The 25,023-nt window shown below is 38.5% G+C and overlaps 1 long non-coding RNA gene across 1 annotated transcript; it reads left to right on the top strand.

The window, feature by feature from the left end:
* Nucleotides 1-21,044: 21,044 nt before the first annotated feature.
* Nucleotides 21,045-23,295, top strand: LOC133454602 (uncharacterized). The gene is made up of 3 exons (XR_009783396.1): nucleotides 21,045-21,176; nucleotides 21,348-21,449; nucleotides 23,147-23,295. It is a non-coding gene; the product is annotated as an uncharacterized LOC133454602 (long non-coding RNA).
* The last annotated feature ends 1,728 nt before the right edge of the window (nucleotides 23,296-25,023 follow it).

The raw sequence follows: 25,023 nt of genomic DNA on the forward strand, positions 1-25,023 counted from the left end.
GCTGTTTGCAGAAGAGAAACAGAAAAAACTACAGAAAAGAAATTTCTGGATATCAAAATGGAAAACTGAATGTTCACCTAATAAACAAATATCCACACATCTGAATATTTGGGCCTCGCCTTACAGAAAATATAAGACGGACATGGCCAAGGACTCATGAAGCTGTTCAAGTCCATCAAAGCCAAAACCACTGAAGGTCACAAGGGGCTGGCTCTAACAATCCTTTTGCCCTGAAAACCTCTCTGGGGCCGCGTTTCCATGACACTTTTGCGCAAAAGAAAATCGAATCTCTGAAAGGCAGCAGGGGGTGGAGTTTCCATCAATCGCTGTTTTTAAAATAAGGGTATATCATGTAACTCTCCGTATCTCCAGTTCCGCCAGATTTCTCTTCGAAACAATGAAAATGAAAAATGAAAATCTCTACATTGAAGAAAATGGACCAAGACATCTTTAGTCTTACTTATTATTGAAATTGCCACACTGCTGTTGAGAAAATAGCCAGATGATGAAGTCAGCAGATTATCATTCAAATGATTATTCAGAGGTAAAACCCTTGTATGATGTATAATGATTAAGTCGTGTGTCAGCACAACTACATCATATTAATGAGGCCAAATACAGCTGGAAACTACATTTTGATGACTTTAGTTTGACTGTCTACGTCACATCCTTCCCTTCCAGAGACGTCGTAAATTCGTAAAAGAACATTTCCATGACACGTTTGCCCACGAGTGGATTACCAGATTACCTGTAAAACCACCTACCGGCAGCGTTAAAGGATTTATTCGATATTTGGGAATTTTTTTTTTCCAATTAGTGCCAATACGGGATAATTGTTTTTTTTTTTGCAAATCTAAGGGAGAATGGAAACGCGCCTAATCAAAAAGTAACTCATTATTGCATCACATCTCACCACAACTTGGCTTATTCTCCACCAGTATTACCCCCAGCTGCAGAAATTTTGGTATCATCTTCGACAGTAATCTCAATTTTAATCAGCATGTTAAAGCAACTGTCCAGTCTTGTTTCTTCAACTACGCAGAATCTCCAAAATCCTCCTTCAAAAGTCCTTTCTGTCTCCCAAGAACCTGGAAATTGTCATTCATGCATTCATCACATCCCGTTTAGATTACTGTAACTCACTCTACTCCTGCCTAAGTAAACATAATCTCTCCAGACTTCAGCTTATCCAAAATTCTGCTGCCAGACTCCTCACAAATTCAAATAAAAGAGTACACATAACCCCGATTTTAGCTTCATTACACTGGCTACCTGTGCGTTTTAGAATTGATTTTAAGATTTTAATGATCACTTTTAAGGCCCGGATGGGACTGGCCCCTGAGTACATCAAAGACTGCTTAGTCCCATACGAGCCAAAGTTTTACCTGAGATCCTCCGGCGGGTCCCTATAAGAGATTCCAAGATCTCGACTAAAAACTAAGGGCGACCGGGCCTTTGCTATCAGGGCCCCGTCGCTCTGGAATGACCTGCCGGAGGAGATCAGGCGAGCCACATCTCTGTCCATTTTTAAATCTCTTTTAAAAACACACTTTTTTAAATGTGCTTTTACTTAACATATAATAATGTACCGTATAATATCCAATGTTATTATTTTCTAATGTTTTATTGTATTTCTATGTTCTTATGTTTTTATATTTTTGTAATTTTATTGGATTCTGCCTTTTAATTCTGCTTTGTAAAAGCACCTTGTAACTGTGTTTGGAAAGGTGCTATACAAATAAAGCTTATTATTATTATTATTATTATTATTATTAAATAGGGGAAGGTGGCTCAGTTGGTAGAGTGTTCGCCCATGAACCTGAAGGTCAGTGGTTCGAACCATAGTTCCGCCTGTGTCCACCAAAGTGTCCTTGGGCAAGATTCTGAATCCCCCGGTTGCTCCCGGTTGTCAGGCTAGCGCCGTTGTGTATGGCAGCTCCGCCGACAACTGGTGCGTGAATGTGTGCGTGTGTGGGTGAACGTCTACAGTGTAAAGCGCTTTGGGGCTGTAGGAGTACAGCTAGAAAGCGCTATATAAGTGTAAGCCATTTACCATTTACCATAAATAAGTCAGTAATATTTCCTCATGTCATCATGTAGTTTCATTGGCAAGATCCTTTCCATCCAAGCGTGCTAACGGTCCCTTTGGAATTGATTAATTCATTCAGGAAACATGAAAATACATCATGTCCAGATTAACCAAATCTAGCTAGCCACATCCATCTAATTCTCTCCCTTTCTCTTCTCCTTTTGTCATCTGTGTAGTTTACTTTGGTTGTTTTTTCCACTTGTTAGCGCTCGTGTTCTTGTGTATTTGTGAAACATCACCGAACGCCGTCGAAGTTCTGTTCCACTATGAAATTTGCATTCCTGAAAAAGTACGATCAAAATCTCTGGACGTTTTCTAGCTCCATCAAAGGCGTAGCCAGTGTAGACTTCAGACGGCAAGGTATCCCAGAATGCATTTCGCACCAACAAGCAGAAGTAACAGTGAAGAAGAAAAGAGTGAAAATGAAAGTTTCAACTTCGTCGTTGCATAACCGAACGTCGTTTTAAGATGTTTTCATGTGAGAATATAGTTATTCTAACTTAACAACAATTGAATTCCCTTTAGGAATTAAAAAAGTATTTTTGAATTTATATTTGCATCTAGCTCTATCTATCCATCCATCTGGCTAACCCGATCCATCCATCTATCCATATCTAGCTAGAGCTATTTAGCAATTGATAGATCAATAGATATCAACTCAGTGCTTGATATCACTGACCACTGACTTCACTAAACACCATTTACTTTTTTCAGCAATGGAACCAACGCAAACAGGTTCAGTGCTTTTTTAAGAGTTTTCAGCTTTCTTCTTTGAGTGAATTTCTGCGTCACTGTCACATGAACAGTCTCACTACATCTGAGGCGTTAGAGAGCATCATTAGACTGCAGCATCTGCTTAAAGTCAACAAGAGATGCATTTAGGGGAGACGTAGCTCAAAAATAAAAATAACCTGAGTCACACTCTCTGCACTCGCGATAATTAAAACAAAGAGATAATCATGCTAAGCAGCTTCATTAAATTTAAATGTACTCTTTAAAGGCTTATTTTAAAACTACAGCAAACAAGATGTTCCTCATTTTGTCACTAGAAACAGCCTTACTCATCTAATTAAATAAGTGCTTCCACCCACTCAATGGACTAAAACTTGCAGTAATCACCAAGCTGAATATTTAGATCTTAATTGGTCATAGTAGTATAGTTATAAAAAGGTGGATTAATTAACTTCAAATTCAATGAAAAAAGAAGCAAATGCAATTTTAACCCTTTCCCAGCCTCCCCGCGTCCCATCCTACTCCACCTCCCCCTCCATGCATAGCCTGATGTGAGCAGCTGTGGCAGGTGAGATCCATAGGCCTGAAACATGTCCACAGCTTTAATCCATCAGTTGAGACAAGAGACAAGGCGAGAAAGCTATCATTCACACGCAGATCTCAGCTGCTTTTTAGTGCAGCCTGCCAAATGGACATCCGAACACTGTTATCAATCACTAAATCCTATCCATGAATGTGTCATTATCGTACAGTTTGTCCTTTATTGTTCATGTGTGTATATAATGAGATATGAGAAAAGTAAGTTGAATATGAAGCTAATTCACCTGATAATATTTCAAATGCACTGGCTCATTTCTCTGAGCATGATGATCAGAGGTGGGTAGTAACGAGTTACATTTACTCCGTTACATTTACTTGAGTAAGTTTTGGGAAATTCTGTACTTTTAGGAGTAGTTTTTAATCACTATACTTTTTACTTTTACTTGAGTAGATTTGTGAAGGAGAAACTGTTACTCTTACTCCGCTACATTGGGCTACGTTGAGCTGTTACTTTTCTTTTATCCCTTTTATCCGCGTACGCGTCAATCTGATGACATCACTGGGTGATTCTTTGGGAAAAATGTTTGTTTTTGCATGTTTTGTCACATTTACACAGACTCAAACACACACAGTTTCTATGAGTTCATGGGCTTGTTCTAGTTCTGCCTGGTTAAAAAAGAAAAGTACAAAGGCTTGAAATGTTGTGCTACTTGTGCTTAATTTATTTCTTTATTCTGTTATTCTTTTATTCATTTTATTATTTATTAAAGTACTTGAATTTACTTTAAGATTATTTTAATTTAAGTTATTTATTTTTTATTAATTTTTTTTTTTTTTATTATTTTATTGATTTAATTTGCCTGAAGATGATTATTTTGTACTTTTGTCTGTTTGAATGGTTGTGTTAAAAAAATAAATCAGACGTTACTCAACAGTTACTCAGTACTTGAGTAATTTTTTCACCAAGTACTTTTTTACTTTTACTCAAGTAATTATTTGGATGACTACTTTTTACTTTTACTTGAGTCATATTATTCTGTAGTAACAGTACTTTTACTTGAGTACAGTTTTTGGCTACTCTACCCTCCTCTGATGATGATACATCTTCCAAATTGGCTCATGTGTTTTACATTTTATGTAGACAACTTCAGTCTTTTAAAAACGGAGCCAATTCTACTCTCGAAAAACAGCAGAGATTGGTTGACATTTTTTATGTTTTCACTTGGTCACCGCAGGAAAAGCCTGAGAAGTGGGCCTGCAATTTCACCTGTTCTGCTTCACTTACCCTCAACAGAAAGCAATCATGTTTTTTGTCCGAAGCCGAGTAGATTTCTTGTGCCAAGTGAGTTGACAAACCCTTTGACCACTCCTAAAAACGGTGTGGTCCAAGTCTATGAAAGGACCACGAAATGAATTTCTCACATGTCTGCACAATGACATGGCTGAGCGAGTCAGAGAGGAACAGAACCCAAAGCAGAGGAAACATGCGACTGTGTGTGTCCTCAGAACCGCTGAGGATGTTGGAGAATGAAAATGTCAGCTACTCGTCAACAAATTCAGCTTGTCCTCCAATGAAACTTGTCTACTACTGGTCAGGCTCGTGTTTGTGATTATGTGATCTGACTGCACCGTTATTACCCCAGTACGATATCTGGAGCTCATTACAGAAGGGACCCACTGCAGAAACGCTTCACCAACGTTTCAGGGACCGGCCTACAGCTAGCATTCTCTGATTTTCAAGGCAGATGGTCAGGCAGCAGTCACACAGATGGGAAAACCTCAGTGCTTCTGTGTCGAGTAGTGTTTCTGATGATCTGTGCATCTAATAACACAGACATCCCACGCTTAACTTAAAAGACTTTTGTCTTTTAAGCCCAAAGCTGGTCCACAATCATGTTATCTGGCCTACAACAGCATGCAATGACAATTAAATACTTAATAACAATAATTGTAGAGAAACATGGACCACCTCTCCATTTTTCACAAAACACCACTATCTTGGAATAAACTATTTACTACAAAAGTGGTCCAGCAATAGATTTAGAGCAAAATGACAAAGCATGTGTTTTCTTTTGTTATGGGACAGCTGAATACAGTTTTACGCTGGCACTTGAACACCAAACAACGATCAAGGTAAGCTAAGAAGGCAGGACACCTCAGAATAGTCCAGTTTCCGGTTCTGAGTGGTTCTTGGCTGGTTTTAGTTGTGTGTTTTGGATCATTATCCTGTTGGAGGACCCATGACCTGTGACTGAGACCAAGCTCTCTGACACTGGGCAGCACATTTGTCTCCAGAACATGACCAGATTGAAGGCACCTGGTACCAGATGCAGCTTCCTCCAGGTTTCACATAGATACAGTTTCTTTTCTTTGAATGTTTCATTTTTGTGTCCGTGAACATAGAGTTGATGTGTCTCTTTGGATAGTCAGACTGAGTGAAGATTGAAGACACCTGAGATGTCAATAGCAGGACACACTTTAGTTTATTATGTCAATGTGGTTAAATTATTTTAATTTTTTTTGAGGGTACCAACTCATTTATTCAGTTTAAAAAAAGCTTTTGAATTGTGATTCAACAGATTCATTGCCTGCTTTTTGTTAGTCAGTGTTCAGTAAATAATTTATTATTGCATTTTTCAGTTTAGAACTATTTCAGAGACCATTATGGGTTTTTCTTATCTTGCATGGAGGACTATATTGCATCATGTGTATCTTGTCATCTACAGTACATACTATGATGAAAAGATTCTGGCGAAACCGCTGTATGCCAGGGACAAGTTCAAAAATAAACACTGAATCTGGGGTTCAGTTATATTTCACCTTTGATAAGTCAAAACTACATTGTGATGGTACACGCATAGTTATGACATTTATTTTCATAACTTTTTCAGGCATACTGAAAGATTAATTAACTTTAAATTGAAACTGCATTTTTAAAAGTAGAAAATCACAAAGGATATGTATAATGTAAATGTATACTGCTTTAGAGACATGTACATGTATGGACCATAACTGTATGTCCCATCACCACATTTCAATGTTGTTATCTCATATAAATCCATTTCATACCATCATTTTGCAGTTACCCAGCAAACATTCTATCTGAGATATAAATATGTTTGGAAAACAAGGGCCATGCATTTTGCGGGCGATGCTCAGGTACACGGGTGATGAATGGCCACAAAATGGGTGTCGATTTGGGTCCCACTTCGGCCAAGCACATAAACAAACCCAAGTGGGCAATTCACATGGGACCAACAAGGAACCAGAGGATGATCCCATATGGGGCCCCACCTTTCAGTCTATTTATATCCCAGATGGGCCCTCTCATGCAAATGTTCGCTGGGTGAGTGATGGGTTTGGAACAAAAATGCCAGTGGAAGAGGGAAGGATATTTAAAGGGAGGAGGGAAATAAAAAGGGCACAGTTGACATTGGAGCATCAACACAAGTTATGGTGATTAGTGATGTTAGTCATCAAAAAAGCAACAAAAGTCCAATATTTAAAAAGTTTCCTGCATTCTCAGCAAAAAGTTTTGCAAAAAAGCGACACAGCCGTGAGAACATCTTTCTGGGAGTTGAAAAAATTACGTCTGGATCAATGAACTTGGATCATATAGTACTCCAGAAAAAATATTGTTTTCCGTTAGAAAAAAAACTAGAGACTTTGACCTTATTTGGGGACCTTTTTTGGATTTTTTGCTTTTAATGGACTAATGATCTGAATCATCGACTATATTGATGAATGTGTTTACACAGGACTTGATTATTTAATGTATTTAATTTATTATTCATTTTTTGTTTTAGTATTGATAGACATATGTTAAATGATTTTGAAGATGTAATCTATTGACCATATGAGGGAGGGAAGGGGAGAGGGGTGTGCTGTTGTTTTTTATTTTTATTTACTTTTTTTTTAATTATTATTATTATTATTTATTTATTTTGGTTTAATTAATGTTATGAAAAGTAAAAGAAAGGGGGGAAAATATTGATAATTATATTGGTATTGTAAATCTTATTTCTTTTTTTTTTAATGCCCTCAATAAAGACATCTATACAAAAAAGAAAAAATTACGTCTGTAAGAAATTCTGTGTTTAAGTTAGTGTATGCTGAACAAATATGCAAGTTCTGATCAAGTCCTGAACAGAAAACCTTAATGTCAGCTTGTTAAGAAATAACTTTGTACTGTTTTTTTGGGAATGAGAAAAAAAAATCTGACAACCCAACTGGCAGGGACATAAAAGTTTAACCTCGTTTGGCTGAGCCTGTAGAGGTTTCTAGCAAGTCGGATTCCTCCTGAGAGGGAGTTGGACTTGGGCTACCCTCTGTCATTGATCTTGTTCGTAACAGTTATGGACAGAATTTCCTATTGGATGGAGTTGGGACGTCGTCTCTGCTTTTTTGTAGATGCTGTGGTCCTGTTGTCATCATAGAACCACGATGGTCAGCTCTCACTGGAGAGGATCACAGCTGAGTATGTAAATTGAGTGAGTAAGGTTCCCCACAGAAATCCCAGCATAATCCCAAAGGCAGGCTTGTGTGATGTAGAAAGTCGGTGTTTTGACGTAGGAACACAGATGACAATGCAAAACATGTTGACCAAGCAAGCCTTGAGGGGAATCTGTGGTCAGAAAATGTGATGTTGATACTGTTTTATATAGAAAGTACAACATTTTGCAGTGTTTTGTGGAACAAAGCAGCTATTTTACATTCTTTCTTGGGGCTGGATAGTATGTTTTATCATTTTCAGTCAGTAGCTGTGTCTAAACTTTTGGCTGGTACCATGTCCAATTGTGTTTTAGTGCATTAATACACAGAGGCACAGTAAAAGAAAGGAAACAAATACAAAGAACAACAATAAAAACTGCACAGTCTCCCCAGCTCTGATGGGCTGAGAGCCATGAAAGAAAAAAAAACAAAAAGGGGAAATACAAATGGCAACAGGGATGTGAATCGAAATCTCTTCTTTTTCTCCCTCTGTCTCTCCATAACACACACCAACACACACGCCGACACACACACAGACTGTGATGGCAGAACACCAGCGTTCTGTGCCAGTGGGCGTAGTGGGACTACTGGGCATGCTGGGACCAGCCCGAGGAGTTAAGACTCTCTGAACTACAGCTGCAACCAACCCAGCCGTCGCCAGAGCTGGAGAGAGTGGCCACGGGATACCAGCTCCAACACGCTGCTACAGATACACAGAGACACATATGTTCCCCAGCAACACACACACACACACACACACCTCACACACTCACACGCACACAAAGGCGCCTGCCTGGTCCCGTGCCATGTGTCTCAGCTGTGCCAGCATCACCATCCCTGCCCCCCCCCCCGCCGGGGTTGGACCTCCCGCGTATGCCACCCCCCCCCCTACCTCTCCATCCTCCTCTTCCTCCTCGTCCTCCTCTGCTCCTCCCCGCCGGTAGCCTTTGTGGGCTAATTAGCAGTGAAATTGGTGAATTGCAGGCTCAGGCACACACATACACAATCACCCACACATACTACCCCGACCCCACCCCACCCAACCCCCCCCCCAACACACACAAACATACAGTTGGTGAATTACAGGCTCAGGCACGGCAGTGCAGACACTTCAGCACAGCCAAGCGCCACTTCAGCCCCTGAAAAGCCTCTGAAATGGGGCATGCAACACAAAGACAGGAGTGGAGAGGAGAAGAAAGGAAGCCATGGAGGAGAAGAAGTGAAGGAGTACAAGCAGAGACAGAGGAATATGGTTGCTTTGCTTTTTTTTTCTTCCTTCCCCCACTTGAACATGTTGGCACTGTGTATGCGGAAAATATGTTAAATTAGTGCCTTTTTCTTTCAACCTGCTGTCCAGACATCTTTGTTGGAGAGCTACCTGACACTCACCTGTATGCCATCGGCTCATGTTGACGAGTCGGTGAGTGTCTCCTCCTCTAATAGAGTGAGAATGAGAGAGAGCCTCCCGTCTATAATGATTTCTGTGATGGACGACGCTCATTCCGTCATCCCTTCATCCTACACACACACACCCCATAAATTACCTCTCATATTAACAGGCTGTATTAAAACCCCGCAACGTGTTAGGGCTCTCATTTAAAATTAATAAGTGGTAATTATGGAGGGAAGGTATCTGATGAGGAAATAGGGGAGGCTGAAAAAGGAGAACATGTTGAGGGGAAAAAAGACTAAACTGAAAAGAATAAAAGGTGTGAAAAGAGTGGAAAAACATCACCTGTGAAGAGACTTTGTGCCACTTTTCACTTTGTGTCCTGAAACAATCAAGAAAACATGAATTTTGAGTAGTTTTAAACAGTTTGAGTCCTGCAGATGTGTTGATCGGGTGCCAGATATCCCAGTCACAGAGCAGCGCGGCTTCCCAGCTGAGCATGAAATAAGAAAAGTGAACGGATGACAGGAGGACAGTTACACTGTTGTAACCCGCCTGATGGTTGCCACGGGCGCCGGAGGAGAGGACAACAAACGAATTAACAGAAAATAACTACACATTCTTCATCCTGTATAGTCAGCTCCGAGGATACTTGGCTATCAAGTGTCATCTTTCTTCTCCTTTTTTCTCCCACAGAAGTGCCATCTAGCTGTTCAAGGATCACTTTGTTTGAATACTTCAGGATTTTTGTGTTTTTCATTTTTGTTCAGAACAGCAACCCTGCACTCAGCAAGAAAGTTACTAAAAGAAAGTCACATTTTCTGACTATTCCAATGAAAAGCAACCAAAATGTGAAAGATAGGTTTGAAAGAAAAGAAGAGAAGAGAAGAGAAAAGACTGGAGTTCATGCAGTTGCAGATCGAGATCCAAGATCAGCCACAGGTGAAGGCGTGTTACCATAGGCCAGCCAAACTAAAATGGCTTACTGTGATTGACATACATGGGTGTCACATGGGACTGCTCAGACCTTGTCGTTACACCCATTTTCGCAACATGCTGAGCTGTATTGGCACTGCAAGACTTCAAGTACAAATGAAGGGCGCCATCATTCGGCTGAAAATCAACATAAAATCTTTAGGCACGATAGCAAAAACTGTTGGTGTGGCCACATTAACAGTTTTCTTAAAAAAAAAAAGCACTGGTGACCTTGACCACATCAAAAGACCCGGAAGACCCGGGAAAGACAACTAAAGTCGATGACTAAGACCACTGGTGAAGAAAAACCTATTCACAACATCAGCAGAAGTCAAGAACACTTTGGAGACGGCTGAAGTATCAAAATCTACAATTGAAAGACTGTAGATTCATGAATACAGAGGATTTACAACAACTGGTGGGATCTTTATTTTGTTTTTGTCATATCTATGACATAAACGGGTTTGAAATCTGGTTTTGTGGCCAAAGGATTCAGGCTCTGCTTTTTGCAAATGATGTTGTGCTGTCGGCTTCATCGAGCTGTGATCGTCAGCTTTCCTTGGAGCTGTCCGAATCCAAGTGTGAGGTAGCGGGAAGTAGGGATGGGCGGTAAATAATTTATCACGATAATTTCTGGCATTTATCCCGATAATGATGAAAATGATGATAAAAAAAATACCAATTCAACTCCATCTTTGTAACTATAAATCTATCTCGCTCTCAGATCCGCCATGTTTGTTACACAAAAACCTCCGGAATGTATCTTTCTTTCTTTCTTTCTTTCTTTCTTTCTTTCTTTCTTTCTTTCTTTCTTTCTTTCTTTCTTTCTTTCTTTCTTTCTTTCTTTCTTTCTTTCTTTCTTTCTTTCTTTCTTTCTGGCTCATTTCTTTCTTTCTTTCTTCCTGGCTCATTTCTTTCTTTCTTTCTTTCTTTCTTTCTTTCTTTCTTTCTTTCTTTCTTTCTTTCTTTCTTTCTTTCTTTCTTTCTTTCTTTCTGGCTAATTTCTTTCTTTCTTTCTCTTTCTTTCTTTCTGGCCCATTCCTTCCTTCCTTCCTTCCTTCCTTCCTTCCTTCCTTCCTTCCTTCCTTCCTTCCTTCCTTCCTTCCTTCCTTCCTTCCTTCCTTCCTTCCTTCCTTCCTTCCTTCCTTCCTTCCTTCCTTCCTTCCTTCCTTCCTTCCTTCCATCCATCCATAAATCAGTTTTACACAAAAACGTCATCAACAGGAATTTATAATTTTTATCGTGAGGTACAAATTCTTACCGTGGGGAATTTTTTACGGTTTATCGTGAACGGTAAAATATCGCCGATTCCTAGCGGGAAGGTGGTGCAGCTGTTTGTCATTTTATAGAGATTCTCAGTGAACGCCTCTGAATGACTCGAAACTACATAAATACTTAGATAACTCTGCAGTTGTGGACAAGAGACTGATGACAGAGACCTGGTGGATCAGAATGAAAAGAAAAGGAAAGAAACTTAGTGATGTTTATTAATGCTAACAGAAGTACCCAGGTAAATCCTGAGGTGTACAGAACTGCATTCTGCTCACATTCAGTCAAAGGCAACGGCGCTCAACGACCAGAGATGGGCAGCACCGCAACAGAGCAGCAGCAACTGAAGGTGTCTGAGAGAAGGTCTGGTAAAGAATCATGGGGGGAAACTCTGGGGATGTCCAGAATTCATCTTCTTGCAAAGGGTTTTAATCAAAGTTTTAAAATCATAGTTAAATTTACGCTTATGTGCCTTTGTCCAAATACTTCTGAGCCCCTAAAAAACCCTAAAAAACAGGGGTACTGTAATTCCTAAATATAATACAAATACAAATTCTTTTTGTAAAAACCTTTTAAATTAAAGCTGAAAGTCCACACTTTAATCACATCTTCTTTCGTCTTCTTTCAAATCCATTATGTTGGTGTTTAAAGGAAAAATACAAAAAAAACTGCCATCGTCCAATTACATCTGAACCCAACTGAGGACTGGCCATCTCGTTTGATCAATCACTCCCCCAGTTCATATGTGGAAGTGTACGTGGACAAGATACTGCCCCCCCCCACACACACACAATATGGAAAAAATAAATTGCCAATATAAATGTAATGCGATGCATTTCCTGTCAGCTATAACCTGAATGAGTAAGGAAAGCATAACGTTTCTCTCTTTGCACAGTAAAGATTTAAATTAATTGAAAAAACATGTTTGATTGGGCTCAAGGTTCGCTGTCATTAGATAATGAATAGAAAACATCTATAGATGGACATAAAACTACATTGTAAAACGTCATTATTTTTCCAACCATATTTAAAGTCGGTGCATTAATCATTGGATCACCTCGACAGTCTTTAAGCCATCAGCCTTCACTTTAAACTGATAGTTCTCTGGATAAAAGCAGAAGCAGCGTTGTCTGCTCAAGTGTCTTACTCATCCTTCTTTGGCCCCACGGTCCCCCAGGGACACATTAGTCTCTTAATGCTTTGTCATCACCATCGGTTAATGGACCTCACAGCAGTCTGTTAAAAACAGTCCTGATCAATACGCAGTGTGTGCAGAAAAGGATAAGGTGCAAAAGCAGGGCAACTTTTTTGTCTGGAGTTTTATTCTTCTTCTCTAAATACCATGTTGTCAATATTAGTAATAGCTCCTGGGTAAAAATAATCACCCATTCATACCGCGAAGCCTGAAAAAAGAATGGACACAAATCATGCTGCTTCGTATTCTTGTTTTCTTTTTTTTTATTGAAGGTAATGTTTTTCAGTTCAGCCCATTTGAATCTTGAGCAGACAAGGCAGGTAAAGCTCCAAAACCTCCAGCGTTATTTGTCTTGCGAAAGCTCCATATTCATGACACATACAGTACACAAGACTATTAATGCATCTGTTTTACTTACCCTTGCACAAGAGAAGAGAAAATCCAGCCTCAGAAAACAAATCAATAGACTGCTGAAACTTTTTCTGAAATGCATTTAATGCGCTAATGATTCTTCTCTGTAACATGCTGCATTTGACATCAAGATGGATTTAAATCAAGGAGGACTCAAATGAAACCTCCCCACAGATGATTGATGCAACTGAATCCACAGTAATATTATGTTATGTCATACTCGTTATAGCCTGGAGCCCCCGTACAGGAGGCAAATGCCATAGAAGAACATAAACCTCAGATTAGGCAGGGCGTAATCTGAAAAAAAATGATGTAACCTGAGATAACCATGCCCTAACCCAAAGGTCACTAACAGGCGGACCGCGGTCCGGGTCCGGACCCAGACGCCGTCCTCCGCGGACCCAGACCTGTAATCAATAAATTACCCAGGGATTCTATATTTTGACGGAGCACTTCTATTTTAGGGCCTAACCTAAAGCGCAAACTGTGTCCGGATCAGTTTTCTTTGTTTTCTTTGGCCCAAATTTGGCCCTGAATGATGGTGTATCCAGCCAAGTATCCACCAGATGTGCTCCACATCTGCTGTTTTCTTCTGGCTTTTTTGGCCTCATAAGAGTTAAGCCAGATTTAAACTTCTGCATCAAAGTTACGCTGTTGCTATGGCGTGTAAACGTGGAGCGAACTTGAAGCATGGAATCGGCAGATACTCAAAATCAAATTACTCAGACTCAGGAGCAAAAAAAATAAATATATTATATATATATATATATATATATATATATATATATATATATATATATATATATATATAAAAAGGTACATCTTTTATTGGATAGAGCTGTCGGACAAATTCAGTTCAATTAATTATGAAATAAGTATTTTTAAGTTGAATTGAATTTGTCTGACAGCTCAAGTCAGATTGCAATCAGGTCATGTGATCGCGAGCATACTACAGCATCTTCTAAGTACTAATCTTCATCAAAATAACTGATAGAATCACAGTTTTAGAAAGTCCAGACATCAGCCTGATTGAAATGCTCTGGTGGGACCTTCGGAGAGCTGTGCTTGAGTGGATGTCCTAAAACCTCAAAGAACCGAAATAACATTGGACCAAACTTCCTCCACAACCATGCGGAAGACTGAAAGTCATACAGGAAATTACTTTCATTTAACTTTTCAAGTTGCTGCTGCTAAAATGTGGCTCCCAGCGTTTGACTCAGGAGGGTACTTCAACTTTCAACTTTATCTATTTATTCAAACAGGTTAAAACAAAAACAAAAAAATAATCTGAATACATAAAATGTATATACCAAAAACACACAAAAAAACATAATCAAAACAAAGCAAATTAAAGAGACAAATCTATATGTAGATAAATATTTCCTGTTTGAAAGGGTGTAGGATGAAGTAGAGTGAAGTACTTAGAAGTGCCCTGTGATCTAATTATTTTTGTCTTCATTATTGTAAATATATGATGAAACCATGAAATAGGGTATATGTTGTATTTGAAATGCTGAATACTGAGACCCACTACAATCAAAGCCTTAAAAGTGGGGTTGCTAACTTTGTCACATGACATTAGGGTTGCCACCCGTCCCGTAAAATACGGAATTGTCCTTTATTTGAGAAAAAAATGTTGCGTCCCGTATTGAACTAATACGGGACGCGATTTGTCCCGTATTTTCATTAACTTTTACACCATATTCTAGTTGAATTATTGAAATAAGTTAACTTTTACACCATATTCTAGTTGAATTATTGAAATAAATTAACTTTTACACCATATTCTAGTTGAATTATTGAAATAAATTAACTTTTACACCATATTCTAGTTGAATTATTGAAATAAATTAACTTTTACACCATATTCTTCACCTGTATGTATATTATACACTGTAAGAAATGTTCGTAAAAATTGCAGTGAAAAACTGTAAAATAGCAACAGTAAAAGACTGTAAAATCCAAAATAGTATATCACTGTAGTAGATACATTATATTACCCTAAATCAAGAAAAAGTACATAACTATACTTTTTACTGTAATAATATGTAGAAATCACACAATTTTACTGTAAAATTATAATTTTTTGGTAAAATTAATTTGAAAATACCGTAATATCACAAGCATGTAATTACCCTAAAATTAATGGTATTATTCTGTCTAAATTACAGATTTAGCTGATGTTTACATTTAAATTTACAGTATAAAACTGTTCAACATTCAGCAAAAACATACTGTAATTTCTACATAAATAATATGTTAAAAATATAGTAAAATGTTTTTGTTGACATTACGGTAAAAAACTGACAAATAGCAACAGTAAAAGATCATAAATCCAAAATAGTATATCACCGTAGTAGATACAGTGAATTACTCTAATCCAAGAAACAGTATATAACTTTAATTTTTACTGTTATAATATGTAGAAAACATACAATTTTACTGTGAAATATGAAATGTTGGTAAAATGTATGTGAAAATACCGTAATGTCATGAGCATGTAATTACCCTAAAATTAATGTTATTATTCTGTCTAAATTACAGATTTTGCTGATGTATACATTTAAATTTACAGTATAAAACCTTTAACCATTCAGCAAAAACATACCTTCATTTCTACAGAAACAAGATGTTAACGGTTTTAAAAAATCGTTGTAGAAATTACAGTAAAAAACTATCAAATTGCAACAGTAAAAGATCATAAAATCTAAAATGGTACATCACTGTAGTAGATACATTGAATTACCCTAAAACAAGAAACAGTGCATAACTTTGATTTTTACTGCCATAATATGTAGAAATCACGCAATTTTACTGTAAAAATATGGCAAAAACAATGTTAAAATATTGCAATGTCACAAACATGTAATTACCCTAAAATTGACAGTATTATTCTGTTTAAATTACAGATTTTTCTGATGTGTACATTTAAATTTACAATATAAAACCTTTCACCATTCAGCAAAAACATACCTTAATGTCTACAGAAAAAAAGATGTTAAAGGGTATATTTTTGTTAAATAATGTTAATTTCAAGGTAAAACATATATGTTTAAATATATTTTACTGTCAAAATGCTAACTAAACTAAGACATAAATACAAAGATGCATTTTTATGAAGAAAGTCAAGTGATTGCTGTGCAGAAAAAAATGTGTGACTATGTTAAGGACATCCGTTTTAATTAGTTCTCCTTCGATTATGACAAGTTATTAATGCTCAGGGTGTAAAAACGTATAGGTCTGAGAGCCTCCTGACTAATGGTATGGGGCCTATTTTGTGTCTTTTTTTGCACAGTTCACTAACGCTTTGAGCTAGGAAGCTGACATTCTAGACTCTGTATCAGGAGGTGACTCTCATCCACTGTGCCAAGTTTCAGATCTGTGTGACCTTCGGAAGTGTCAAAGGTCACCGCATGTGTTGCGTTTCGGCCCTGCAAAGCATATTTTGTGTCTTTTTTTGCACAGTTCACTAACGCTTTGAGCTAGGAGGCTGCAATTTTAGACTCTGTATCAGGAGGTGACTCTCATCCACTGTGCCGAGTTTCAGATCTGTGTGACCTTCGGAAGTGTCAAAGGTCACCGCGTGTGTTGCGTTTCGGCCCTGCAAAGCCCTATTTCGTGTCATTTTTTGCACAGTTCACTAACGCTTTGAGCTAGGAAGCTGCAATTCTAGACTCTGTATCAGGAGGTGACTCTCATCCACTGTGCCGAGTTTCAGATCTGTGTGACCTTCGGAAGTGTCAAAGGTCACCGCGTGTGTTGCGTTTCGGCCGTGCAAAGCCTATTTCGTGTCTTTTTTTGCATAGTTCACTAACGCTTTGAGCTAGGAGGCTGAAATTCTAGATTCTGTATCAGGAGGTAACTCTCATCCACTGTGCCGAGGTCCAGACCCGTGCGACCTTCGGAAGTCCCAAAGGTCACCGTGTGTGGTGACTTTTTTGGGCCTTTTTTGGGTGTTTTTTGAATAATTCACTAACGCTTTGAGCTGGGAGGCTGATTTTTGACTATGTTGCAATGCAGAAGGCCCTTTTCTAGGATCTTTTGGTCCCGTGGCTGTACGACTTCCACATAGCTAGTTGGCGTTGCAGAGGGTTCACAGAGTTGAGACTTGGCAAGCATAATCAAGGCCCCATATGGTGGCCACAGGTCAAGTTTTACTTGGTTTGGTCAAATTTTCTGGCAACGGCGTCCGTTCGAATGTTGGAAAAGGTGAAGTTTCAAAGCCCCGCCCATCGAAAAGTACAGGTCCGATCTGCACCAAACTAACGTCTGTCTGTTCAGGGGATGCCCCCAAACAACATATAAAAAATCTGACTTCTATGACTTCTGCAACAGTGTTTCCTCCAAAACGTCCTGGCTGGTTAGGAGGGTGTAGAATCGTATAGGTCTCAGAGCCTCCTGACTAATGGAATGGGGCCTATTTTGTGTCTTCTTTTGCATAGTTCACTAACACTTTTAGCTAGGAGTCTGAAAACCTCAATAAAACACTGCTAAAACCGATTTTAAGGTTCTTTTACTTGTTTTTAAGTGTCTTAACGGCCTTGGCCCTTCTTATCTTTCAGACCTGCTTTTACCATATCGGCCCTCGCGGACCCTGAGATCCTCCGGTACCGGTCTTTTATCTGTTCCCAAAGTGAGAACCAAAACCTTTGGTGAAGCTTCATTTCATTTTTATGGCCCACGTCTGTGGAACAGCCTGCCGGAGGAATTCAGGGCCACAGAGACTGTCGATGCTTTTAAAGGTCGGCTCAAGACTCACCTTTTTAAATTAGCTAACTGAATCTCCTTTTACTTGTTTAGCACTACTTATTAATGTTTTCCTCTATGTCATTTTATTCCTCTTAAGTTCCTCTTAAAGCTTTTATTAATTACTTATTTATTTTATTACTTATTTACTCATTTATTTTTTAATGTTGCTTCTACTGTCAGTGTACTTATGGGCACTGTTAGTGCCCATAAGTTATCTTTTATAGTAACATTCATTTATGCTGTTTTTAGTATGTTTTACACTCCTTTTAGTTCTGTTCATATCTTGTTTATTGTTTCTTAGTTCTCAGCGCCAGTGTTCTCCTCATGGAGGCCCTCCACGCCGGGAGCTTGGTCTGCCTACGGGGGGCTGTCCTGGCCTGGATAGTTGGGGGTCCTAGTGTCCTGGCCTGGATAGTTGGGGGTCCTGCTCCAGGGCCTGGATATTTGGGGGTCCTGCTCCAGGGCTTTATAGCCGTGGTGTGGGCCCCTCTCTGTCTGGGTCCGCGGGGTCTCTGCGGCGGCGTCCCCTGTAGTCGTGGGCTTGGACAGCTCTCGGTGTGGATGGCTCCCATAGGACGGTGTTTCCTCACCTGGTCTATCAGTGCTCAGCCATACTCCATTTTATAAGGGTGGGGGGTGCCGGGTGGGTCTGCATCTGTATAGTATGCTGTGTGTATGTGTGTGTATGTCTTATGAATGAGGGTACGGGGAGTGTGTGTGTGTGTGGGGAGGGGGGATGGGGGGGGGGGGGGCGGGGGTCAAGGGAGATTGTTTTTTTTAATGTATTTTTGTAAAGCACTTTGTGTTGCATAAAGAGTGCTATATAAATAAATAAAGTTTAAGTTTAAGTTTAAAACAGCGTTAAAAACATGCTTTTACAAACTAACAGTAACAAACAGTACCTTGCGCGACAAAAACGCATAATTTAGCCACTATAACAAAGAATAATATATAAATAATAATAATGTCATAATCCGTGTATATATCACGACCACGGATCCCCTTGACTTTGCATGGTACAATATCCGTGGTGCCCACACGGAATTATACCACTTTCCGTGTTGGTACCACGGAAAATAGTGGTGAGAGGTCGTGGGCATTTCACGGATTTTTGTGAGATCAGGTTGTACTGATTTGGCTGATCCGGTCTGTTCTAAATGGCAATCTACGGTCACAGTCATCAGCTTGTATATATTCAGTACCTGTGAAAATAAAATGCCAAAATGTTATTCTGGTGACTGGGTTATGTCTTTTATTGAAAATCTGAAAAATACAAGATGAAAGCATAGGTGTGGAGCTACTTCCCTAACCAGTTCTCCCTGAAAACTGATTGGAAAATAATTTTTATAATAGATTTTTATTGAGTCTACACAGTCCCTAAGTGAAAAATAAATTCAAAATAGTTTTGAACATATGAACCTATGTTTACACAATTTTGTGTGAAAACTGCTCAAATCAGAGACCCCTTGTGACTAATAATTAAAAACAATGTGATGCAGTAATGGCTGTTTCTCGAAAGCTACAATATATCAAATGCTTGGTACCACTTGATTAAAAGCAACTTCAATTTTGATAATATGTGTAGTCATCCAGTGTAAATCTGATATTTAGCTTGCCAAATTAAAGTTAAACGTATGTTTGGGATTTTTTTATTCGTTTTTAAAAGAAAACCAACTTTGTCAACAAATTAAGCCATGATAAATATGTGAAATCCAAAAAAAATATTTTTTCCTATGTAGTCACATGTCTTGATAGTTTCCACAGTAAATTTCGTGTTTCTACCTATAACAGAAAAAAAAAAATCTGTGGGGCTTTTCTTTAATATACTGTAATTATACTTTAATATACTAAATCTTGTTAGTCATTAATTGGTTGAAGCTAGGGTCTACGATTTTACATATTGTACATTTTTATTAAAATCATTTAGAATGTTTTTATGGCCCAATAGTGTTATCTATGAAATATGATCAGCAAATAACCAAAAGAAAAAATATTCTAGCTGCTGTGATCCTGCAAACAAGCCAACCAAAAGGTTGAAAAAAAAAACAAAAAAAACGAAGCTCGTCGTTGAGAACATTGCGTGAGGCTGCAGGTGCAGTTGGGCGGGCCCCAGTGCCCTCAGACGGATGGGCCATCAATTAACGGAGCGCAGTGAACTTTCGAACTCCTCTGGACTCAACCACTTCTGCGCGCTCAATCCAACGCACAACGCACTCCTGCCTCGTGGAAACGTAAGTGAAAGATATTCTTCACTTTGTTTCATGTATTTGTTTAATTTAAGAGTAAGTTAACTTAACTAACGTTATCTTCAGAGAGTTTACCCAAGTTTGGCAAAATGTTGAATTGTAATTTCTGTGGCAAGTCGGTTAAGACATTGAGAGGTTATGTGCTTCATTGTAAACTTCATCGAAATGAACCACGCTGTTTGTTTAAGTGTTTTGGAGCTGAGTGCAAGCAGACATTTTGCAGATATGGAGCGTTTAAGGCTCATTTTTACCGGAGGCATAATGTTGAGGAGGGAAAGGAAAGAAGAAGGGATGAAGGAAGGAGGATGGAGGAAGGGATGAAAGAAGGAAGGGGGAATGGAGGGACAGAAGGGAGGAAAGGAAGAGAGGAGGGAGAAAAGAAGCAAAGAAAATGGGGAGGAAAGAGGGACAGAGGGGAAGAAGGAAGGAAAGGAGGTAGGAATGAAGGAAAGGAAGGAAGGAGGATGGAGTAAGGGATGAAAGAAGGAACCGTAAAAGCAGATTGGGTCAATTGACCCAGAAAGAGAACAGGAGGACTTTACTTTACATGCAGGGAGTTTTATAATTTTGTTTTTTTGTTATAATCTGATACCAGCAGTGAGTTTGCAGAGTTTCTTGGATATCCATGCGTTCGAATAAATTAAACTGTTTCTGAAGAACATTTGAGCCTTTGTTTCAGTGTTTTTTTTTTTGACACTTCAGAGTAAGTTGAAGACTGGTGGCATTGCTAAGATCTAAGAATTCCAAGGTAAGTAAACCGAATATATGTAACAAATATTTTGGAGTGTGGAGTAAATTGTCTTAATTATCTGCACACAATGCTTTTGTATAAATTATCTTGTAAGTAAAAATGTAAATCTTTTGCTCCTGTCACCTTTTAGGCATTGCATTCAAACTCCTATGAGTGGTTGTGGACTTGGAGGGAACAACTTGCTGGCCTTTGTGACACCCAGGAAACCTTTTCTGCTTAATTGGACAGCAGCAGTAGAAATAGATGGGAAACACAGAGGTGAGAGAGGATGCAAAGGGCCCAAGCCGGATTCAGACCTTGGTCGCTGTGATAACAGTATGTTGTACATGTTCTACTAGGTGAGCCACTTGGGCGTCCCAGCTGTTATGTTTTTGAGTGAATTTAGCCATTTGATCGTAATTTGCAACCTGTGCAATGAAAAGAGCCGAAGTGTTCCTGCTTTAGATGATTTCATCTTTTACTTAAGAGGATGCATGTCCTCCTGTCTTCTTTTATCTCCTCTCTTTCAGGTCTTATGTCTGCCAGTGGTTGTACTTGACATGGACCTCATCAAACTCTTTGTTGTCCTACTAGTCTACCTTTATCATCAGATCCCAATAATAAATAGTCTGGTAAGTGGTTGTACAGTTCTGTCAGTGTACATTAATTTAACAGAAGGCTTTAGGTTAATCTTTTTGTAAGCACTGTGTAGGCATTTCTTGTTCAGTGTACTATACAATTGTTGATGTTTTGATTTGGTGTATTTGACAATATGAAAACATACATATTTAAAAATAAAAGGTCATCCACTGTTAAAAATGCATAATTTGAACACTGCATTTTTGATATAGCAAATGCTTGTATCACTGATTGGATGTCTCAAATTTCCATCTTAACTCAGACAAAACACAGGTCCTTGATTGGCCCTGACTGCTTTGCTTTAAGAGGTTACCCATTATACTAGGAACATCAAAACCTTCTCTTACAATCTTGTTCTTTCTGATCAACATCTGAATTTGGAACAAAACATTATTTATGTTTTCATTCTTATTTCTTGCAGTTGCATTCACCACATTCTGATGGTCTTAAGTGACCTTTTGTATTAAAGAAACGTAATACACACAAAGGACAAACTTCTCTCAGGCAAAATGTATTAAAATGATTATATCAGAGATATTTTAACTTTGTTGGAAATACCACAACCTACAGCAATATAACAAGTGTTGGAAATCAGCATATTGTAAAATACTGCTCAGTATTGAAATAGGTAGATGAGCAAACTGATCAGCAACTAGCCAGTATAGATGGAATAGTTCTGAGGATGTTCACTCAAGCCTACAGCTGAAGTATTAATTTGAGGAACGTACCAGTACTGCACAGACAATGCTGTTGGCTATCTGTTCCTGCAGTTATCAGCTGGTAAAACATTGTTTAACAATGTTAAATAGCAGTGTAACCAGAACCTCTGCAGGAGCCGGGCACCTGTCTGCCGCAGCAGGTGGGAGCAGCTCTGGTAACGGCAGAGCTCAGCCGGTTACACCCGCTGCTCAGTGGGTAGGTTCAGTAAAAGCTCTGCTGCTGTTGGCTCCTGAAGCTAAAACTGTCTTCGTTACAATAAACCGAGTTAAACTCAGACAACTTTATTTAAAAACTGTGTGTTCTGGAGGGGAAAAGTCCTCATCTTCAAAATAGTCTCTGTGTCGCTCTCCATTTTTCTCTGTCACTGAGCAACTCCTGCTGTCCTGCCTCACCACGTCACCACCACCCCATCTCAGCCCCCTGCCCACTTTTTTGCATTTTTTCATAATTATGAACTTAATTATGAAATGGACGGAGTTAGCTCAGAACTGGGGGTTTAGTTACACTTTAAACAGGTCAGGAAACACATTGGCTGATGGCTGGGCGCTCTGTTACAGCAGGCTTATTGTCATTTTAACCTAAAGCTAAATCTGTTAACTGTTTTAAGTGGCTCCTGAAATCATATTTATAGATTGGCCTTTTTGTGAAATTTTTTAACCTATTCTTGTTCACCATTTTGTAATTTCTTTCTGTTTTAACAGTATTGTATTTGTTTTTTCTTTATTTTTGTTGTGAGAAGCACTTTGCAACCGCATAAGTGCTATATAAACAAATATAGGATTTATGTTATTATTATTATTATTATTATTATTATTAATAATAATAATAATAATAATACTCTGATAGCTAAATGGTTAGGGTGCATACCACATGGGTGCAAATGCAGCAAGTCGCTTGGTTCAATTTCTGACCATTTGCTGCATGTCATTCCCCGACTCTCGTTCCCCACATTTCCTGTCTGTTTCCACAGCGAACACCTGATTGAGTCTTCAAGCAGAGATTACGACAACACCTGCTCAAAGTTCCAGTTTCATGAACATCGCACCATGTCTGTATGAGACTCTGTCCCCGTCTTCAGTCAAGTCTGGACCCAATGACTCCGACACCAGTCTTGTCAAGGCTAATTAGAGGTAAGCATAGTTCATTGGAGCTCAGTTTACCACCAGAATGCTGTGAGTTTATCTCTGTATGCATCATGCACCGCATCAATCTAACTTGTGCTTTGTTTCTGTTTTTTGGCTGCAGAGAGGTTCATGTCAGTACACAATGAATACCTGGTGGACAACATGCGAGTCCTCAAGCAGGACCTGTGAAAATACACGCTTTCAGTTCCACTTTCTTGAACATCATGTGTGTGAGACTATTCCATGTTGAGTGACCTCTGCACTCAAGTCTGGACTCAGGAAGTCATTACTCTTGATCAACGCAGGGCAAGTGGCTAATTATTTCATGTTTTTTCATTCCACCATGGATTATTCTTCATATGGACACATGCTGGTTTTTCAAGATCTCAATACTGCTTTGTGAGTACACTGGACAAGTTATTGGATCAGTTCAATCTGTTTTTCACAGAGAATGTGTAAATGCAAAAGCAGTTTCTCAAAGTTTATCAACACAAGGCTATACATGGGTTTACAATGTGCTTTATTTGTTATTTCCTTCGTAATGTACCAAGCCGGTTTTGATTGTAAAATCTATGTCAGCCAACTGTAATGCCTTATGTGTTTTTGCAATGAAATTCTGGCAACCACAGCGGGTGGTAATTTACTGTAAAGTTGAACCATGCAATAAAATATAATATATCATACAGTTGTACTGTTTATCACTGAGGTAGACAGTAATTAGGTTTGCAGTGTATATATGTTGTTTTTAAAATAGTTTACTTTACACAGGTTTATATTAGCTGTTATTTTTAAAGCAAATTACCATAAACAGGTTTACAATATGTCTGTTTTTCATAGTAATTTACTATAAACACAACAGTTCTCAACTATGAAATTTATGGTTGCCTGAAAAGCATACCGTAATGTCATATACATTGTTACTGTATTTTTTTACGGTGAAATTCTGGCAACCACAACTGCCATTATATTACCGTAAATTACACAAGGGTTAACTGTAAACAGGTTTACAATCGATCTGTTTTTCATAGTAATTTACCGTAAACACAACAGTTCTCAACTATGAAATTTACGGTTGCCTGAAAAGCATACCGTAATGTCATATATATTGTTACCGTATTTTTTACGGTGAAATTCTGGCAACCACAACTGCCAGTATTTTACTGTAAATTACACAAGGGTTAACTGTAAACAAGTTTACATTATAACTGTTGTTTTTAAAGCAAATAACTGTAAACAAGTTTACAATATATATTTTTTTCATAGTAATTTACCGTAAACACAACAGTTCTCAACTATGAAATTTACGGTTGCTTGAAAAGCATACCGTAATGTCATATACATTGTTAACGTATTTTTTACGGTGAAGTTCTGGCAACCACAGCTGCCAGTATTTTACTGTAAATTTCACAGTTTTTTTTTTACAGTGTACATCTGGGCTGATGTGGACATACAGAGCATAGGCAGCTATTTCAGTTGCTATATGGTTGTCTGTCTCTACAGTCATGAAAGTTCAATGCTATTAAAGCACTTTAAACTTTAAATCAAAGCGTTTTGTTTTTCATATAAAATAAACACATTTTTATTCAGTTTAGAAGTTTTAGGGATTTTTTTTTGGCTCCTGCGCTGCTGAAATCAGGGCGTCCCTTATTTCTATTTCTGAAAGGTGGTAACCCTACATGACATTATATGGCTTGAGTTAAATCTAGTGGACCAATCTGGTTCT

Source organism: Cololabis saira, chromosome 11 (genome assembly GCF_033807715.1).
Source record: "Cololabis saira isolate AMF1-May2022 chromosome 11, fColSai1.1, whole genome shotgun sequence".
NCBI classification, from domain to species: Eukaryota; Metazoa; Chordata; class Actinopteri; order Beloniformes; family Belonidae; genus Cololabis; species Cololabis saira.